Below are 6,952 nucleotides of genomic sequence, written 5' to 3'. Positions count from 1 at the left end.
TGTGACAGTGACATGTGGTAGGTGTGAGTGGATAATGCAGTGAGGCAGGGCTCCCTTTAAACTGGGATGGAGCTGAATAAATTAGAGAGCATACTGTTAAAACTCTAGCTTGTGACCTATTTTTCCTCTTGCATTTCATCAAGCACAGGACTCTATGAGTCTTCTTCAAGCTTTAACGAGACCCTGCTTTCCACTAGTTGAACTCTAGGAGGAAAGAAATAGCTTAGTGAATAAGTGCCAGGAACCAAGCTTTACTAGACTGAGTGAACGTTAAACTCATTTTCCTAGAAGGATTGATATTAAATCTCTATCGGGCTGTAAGTCTATTCACACTGGCACAGAGAAATCCAAGGAATTTCTTTTATCTCAGAAGAGGCTGCAGTGCATTACAGGCACTAATTTCACAGGAATGTTTTTGGGCTCTGCCCTATGGATAGGCCTGGGTAGATATAGACAGCCTGAAGGATATCTGTAAAGCAGAGGTGGAGCTTGGGTGTCCCATTGGCAAGAGCAACTAGAACCTTTCATATTTGAAGACTCTCAGGATGGATCTCTTGCCATCAAGTTTTACAGTGCAGGCTGCTTCAGTGGCAGCAAACAATGGACACAATAAACAGTGCTTTTAAAAGGAAATTTACTGCCATTTAGGCATGTGGTTTTTGGAGGGGGATTGGGAGAGAGAGAAGTTTGGAGACTATGATGTGTCATGTAGATGACATATCAGATCTTGGAGCAGAGACTTCAGAACAAAGGACACAGGTTTTTCCTTGTGACCACAGGAGGTCTGACTGTTTTGGCTTCCTTATTCTCTTCAGTGAAAGGCAAAAGTGAGACTGAACACACCAACTAGTAAGCAACAGAATCCAGAAGGAATGAGCTCCAGGTTCCCTTCCAGTGCTCACCAGCTCACATGCAGCATCACTGATCTCAGATGTGCAGCTAAAGAAGAGTGATGCATAGGGAATGGGACTTTCTAGAAACTGGCTGAATGTGGCTTCTCTTGAAATTTAAAAGTTTCCTTGTTTATTTTTGTGTTACGTGCTCCTGCTGACATCACAGCTGAGCAAACACCCTCCTGTCAATAGGCACGTTCTTTCCTTTTCCTTGCAAGGTCTGAGCTGGGAGAAATCCATCTAGTTTGGGGACCCAAGGGAAACTAAGAGAGCAGACAGCCAGCTTGCTGAGCTGCTCTGTCTATATCTTGGCAACAAAGAACCTTTCCTTTGCAAATTAACACAATTTTTTTTATAAGGGAGGTATTACAGTTGAAGATGGATCAGATTAATGAGGGGACTACAAGCTATAAATACAAAATGCAGTGATTATAGGTGGGCAGCTCAGTACTGGTTGTATGTTTTGACAATGGATTTTCACATTTTGCTTGGCTCAAATAAGAACTATAAAACTTTGTTGTGGTTTTTGTTATTTTTGCATTTTCTTTATGGCTTAATTACTTTTCATGTCAGAAATAAAATAAGCAAGCTGACAACAAAAAAGTTTGAGGTTCTAGAAAGATTTAGATATGGTTTGATTTGAATTCAAAATGATGATACTTCTGGGAAAATGGTGCTGTTCTGGATTGAGATATTTCCTAGTCACATTCAGTCCTATGACAGAATCAAAAATTTACTTTCATTTTTTTTTCTGGATTGCAATATATGAGTTAAACAAGCTCTTGAGACCCATTGAAAGAGTGCTCATTATTAAAATCCATTAATATAATACATCCTTTTAAAAGGTCCTTAAGTTTGGAGCTTTGCCTGCAATCACTCTATTAAAATATCAACCTGGTGATTAATCCAAATGACACTAAGCAAATGATTGTTTGTGTCTCTTCCTCTGATGCCCACACATTTGCCTGTACTGCTCAAAATTAGAATATTTCTTTCTTCCTTCCCTTTGTAAAGGTAATTCCTTTGCCAGAGAATGCGTTTCTCAATTATGGACAAACAAAAATCTGAACTAGCTCTGAATACATTTAAAAGTTACACACAGAAAAAAACCCAAATCTCACTTTGGAAAGACTTTCCATATAAAAAAAGCACAAATCACAAGATTTTGAGGGGTGGAATAGGTCAGAGCAATTGCAGATGAAATTCAAAGGTTTGCAGAGGACTTTTGAAAGAAGTCAGGAGTTGTACCATAGAAATAATCTTCTACCTATTCCTTTTCTGTCACATAATTGTGCTCCTTGAATCACATGCTCTTGAATTGCTATATATCCTCACATTGTTCTCTTCTTCACTAGAATTTTAAAGCTTGTATTTCATGGGCACTTAGTGCCCATCCTCTCTCTTCTGATATTTTTACTGTAATTGTTATGGTTTTAGATGTGCTGATCACTTCAGAGGGCTGGTCTTAAAAGTGTGGGTACACACATTCAATATTTATATAGCCTTTTATCAGGAAACTGAATTTTTTCATTCACTTTCTGTATCAGTCTAGAAATGAGAGGAATATTATTGCAGGAGCATTGGCTTTCCTCTTGTGTTAAGATTTTTCAAATGGAAAACAGTTACCTTTTAAAACATACCCTTGATAAGAAATGAACTCCAGATCTGTGCCACTTGAATTATTTAGCCTGTCACATAACAAATAGAGCAGCTTAAGTTCTCCATGGAAGCAGTTTACTTAAGAAAGAGGACACAAATCAAACTAGTTGCATATTTAAGTGTGACTGCACCAGTGTGTAAACCTCACCACACTATCATGTTAACTTTTGATAGCCATTAAATGAAGATGACATCTTTTCTTTTACCTTTGGTCATTTAGAAGGTATGTAGAAGATTTCCTTCCCCCTGCAAGCCCACATTATACAGTCTTGGGGTTTTTTTGAATCCAATCTGTCTGTGTCAGAAGCACAGCAGTAAGTCTGCTTCTCTGTATGAGGGAAATTGTTTTCTACTAACTGATGACCTCAGCATAGCAGTTTCTTTTCCAGCACATCAAAGCTCACAGTCAGACTTGCTGCAGCAAGTGCACTTTTGAGTGGCTTTATGACATATAAAGACCCTCTTTGGCATTCATACTGTGCTTTTCTATTGTTTACAAGCTAGCGGTGAATTATTTATGGAACTTGCTGGAGATGCGACTCTCCTTTTGCCCAAAAGCTGTATTCTATCTTATGGTGAGATTTTATGTGAGAGCTATTTTAGGGGTTTATGCCCTCTTTACATTTATTTGACAGGTTTTATGGTACCAATCCCTTGATTCAGTTTTTGTTACTGATAAAATCATTCTCTGAAAACGATTATTAAAAGCAGCATAGCTTTAACTCAGCTGATGATCTTTTTCTTTGCTTTTCTGTTTTTGAGTGATTTCAGATGTGATCATATTGAACACACACATAAATATTCTCAGGAAAGGAGCAGCTATTTTGTTTCTTCCAATAAACTTTAGATCTTGGATTCCTTTATAGTCTATGGTAAAAAATAGCCATTGAAATTAATCTGACTCCAAGATACTCAGCTGTTGGCAGCAGCACTTCAATGTTCATAGTGAAATAGTGAAAAATATGGCATGATCACATGATTATGATCATGGCTGATTGGATCAAACTTTTTTTGGGGTTGGCATAGCTTTTCAGCTTATAGATGTAGAATTTTGTGTGGGAGGTGTTTTGAATATATATAACATGGGATTTTCAGAAGTGGGTAGGACCATTAAAAATCTGTTCAATTTCATTATAAGAGAGCTGGATTGGCACTGAATGCTTTAGGATATACTATTTTTAGTGTGAGCTGTTCCTTTTCAGGGTTAAGTATTTCTGTTGGTTGCTTCTTGTTTCTCTTCTTTGAGGAAATATGTGATCTTTTGAAATACATCATGGCTGCCAAATTTTAATCTGAAGGACTCGGCTGAGCTGCCTAAACATTGGCATTTAGTCTTATCTGAGAGGCCAGAGGGCATCCCTGACATCTGAACAGGGTTGACAGATTAGTCAAGAAAGAAGGGAACTAGATGTACTGCTGGTTGAGCAGCTGAAGGCTGGCCAGCATGCCCTAGAACATCTCAGATGGCATTAGCAGGCTGTGCTTAGGATGTGAATCATGCCTTAATTTCCTTTGTGGTTTCCTTCAACTGTCCAGGTATGGTACTGAGGGAAAAGAAATTGGAATCAGCTTTGCTAATTACTTTTGCTGTAACAGAGGCTTAGTGGAGACATGACGCTTCCCATTTATTGTTACAGTAATTGCAGTTTCCTGTTTGACTGATGTCTTTACATGTAGCTTTAAAGATCTCCATGTGCAGGGACCTGTTTTATGGAAAGGCATTGGCACAGGTCTTGGCAACAGTACAGATATTCAAAAGCCAGAACATGCTCAACTGTACAGCATTGCATGTGTATTTGTCTCCAGAGGTAAAGACCCCACTCCTGCTTGTTTCTTCCTTTTGTACTTACATAGCCCAGCAAACAGAACTTGGTCTTTATCTCAGTAGCTCAGGGGCTGGCATTTTATAAAGACCTAGTGCCTCCTTGACTGACATTTTAAAATTTGCTTCTAAATCAAGGCCTCCCCACTCAGTCAACCACCCACAAAATGACATTTCAGAAATAAAAGTGTAACATCTCTGCACATATGTCCCTGGTTACTGAAGCATCTCTCTCAGTCTCCAAGATAATTACAGCTTTACCTGTGAGCTATGGTTCTATATGTGAAGCAGGACCTTGTCTCTCAAAATACCAAAGGCTTTGGAACCTCAAAAATGCAGATAAATTTTAGTCAGTGACTGTAAGACCTATTTTCTGCCTGAGTTAGGAGTCAATGTAGATATATGATGGAGCTAAACCCACTAAGGGATAAAGCTTTCTGGCCCTCAAGGGAAGTTTTCATGCTTGTTTATACCAAAGTTCTGCATACAGAGCTTCCACCACATTCAGCAGTAGCTGTATGTGAGGCAGATATCGATACAGTCAAATATTGCAACCAAAATTAAAAAATGACCAACCAGTGAAAAAAAGCTCAAAGTGAAGAGAAAAATACTGGGAAGCTAATTATTTCAAAGGAATTTTGAAATTCCAAAATAGTTAAAAAATTCCTTAGGAAAGCTATTTATTCTTTCCATAATGGGCAAAAGTATTCTTCATCTCAGCCAGTATTTGTCCTATCAGTACTACTACAATTACTATGTGCTACCACAAGTACTACAACAGCATACTAACTAGAAATATCCCTGGCTTAATTCACTTGATTTTCTGTACCTGTATGTTTTTCTTAAACACAGAAGGGCACAGTCAGGCCTATCATCTTAGAAAATCCTCTCAAGGTTTATCAGTAAAGAGTAGCCCTGTGTCCTTCACTGGAAAGCTGATTGTTTTGTTTAAACCACAGTCTATTGCTTTCCCCTTCCAGATTTCCACTGAAGAGCAGTGATGTTTTATTCTTAGTTCTTTAAATTCAGCAGACAAGCTTCTCACATCTGGTCAATTACCTGTGTCCTACTTGCCCTTTCTGTCTAATCCCCCTCTTATATACAAGTCCTTTATGATGTGACAGTTGAACATTAAAAACAATGTGAGGTTAGATCAGAGGCAAGCTGAAAGTAACCCCTGTCTGAATGACAGATGCCTGTACTGTACTTACATTTTGCTTCTCCAGCACAAATGCCCATGAAGATAATTCATATATGACTTTACAGAAATTTAATTTAGGATGAAATTTGTTAAGAGACCTTTTAAAAATTAAAAACATTGAAAAAATGAATTCTGCATAAATGAATTTGGTATTTATTGGCAATGTTTGTTTAAAGCTATAAGATCTTGTAAAATTCTTGTTAGAAATGACTGAACAAACCCTGGATTTGATGCTTGGGCAGTGAAGTAAAAATAAAGCACCTTAAATGCCTTGCGCTGATGGATGACACCTTTGTGTTCTGTTTATGAGTGACTTTAGTGCTATAATTTTGTGACATTTCAATGTGGGACATTTTTTAACCCCATCCAGAGATAAGTTAATTTCTCTTTTTTTCCAGTCTTTGCTCTCTTCTGTACCTCAGCCTTTCATACTCACAGTAAAAGCAACAAAGACTGTATTCTAACATTTTAGTTATGACCAAAATGTGCTTGGACTGGGCATAACAGAAGTGACCAAGAACATGTGTCCATGGAATAAATATTTCTGAATATAAGTTTTTTCTGAGGGCCATGGAATAGACTTAGCCAATTTTCTGGTTCTGGCCTGGACAGGGTTAATTTTTGCAGTAGTGGGAGGGGGTATGGCCAAGACATGGAGGTTATTTGATACCACCTCACTCATTGTCTGTGTCAGGGGGAAAGGAGTCTCTTCTGGGTGAGAGATTATCTCTCATATGTCCCATAAATATGTCCCATGTTTATATATATTTACATTATATTTACCCAGGAAATGTGCTCCTGCGCCTAAGTCACAGATCTCCAGAGATTTGTCTTACTTCTTCTCTTTACTGTTTAGTTAATCATAAATGATTTAAAAAAGATTTTTCCAAATTGTAGTCTGAGGATGGCTAGTGGATTGCAAAGCTGTGGAAATTGTTTTCTGGGCTAATTAAACTGTGTTTTCAATAGCAGAATTTGAAACATAAAGTGTGCATGACTATCTACAAAAAATGAAGAGAGCAAACAATGGCCCACTCCTTATTACCACATTAGTGTGTGATATATTCTGTCATTAGTGCAGACAGGGTGAATGAAGACTGCAGGTACTGATTCCCAGTTACAACTAATTTTCATTCTGGCTATTCCAGTTTGCTTGGCTTGCTCATTCTTTCAAAAGCAGCAGTTTTTCAGGCACACTGCATAATACTCAAGACTAATCTAGCACATCAATAACTGAAAATGTTAAAAATATATTTTAATTTTTTGCCAACACCAAGTATAAACCTTATGATAAATGAAGAAAGGATATTTATATCTGTGTTTTCAGAGCTCTCAGAGAACAGAGGAAATCTGTACATTCGCACTACAGTCCCCAAC

This window comes from Vidua chalybeata, chromosome 2 (assembly GCF_026979565.1).
Source record: "Vidua chalybeata isolate OUT-0048 chromosome 2, bVidCha1 merged haplotype, whole genome shotgun sequence".
NCBI lineage: Eukaryota > Metazoa > Chordata > Aves > Passeriformes > Viduidae > Vidua > Vidua chalybeata.
The sequence above is the reverse complement of the archived record's forward strand: the minus strand, read 5'-3'. Positions refer to the sequence as shown.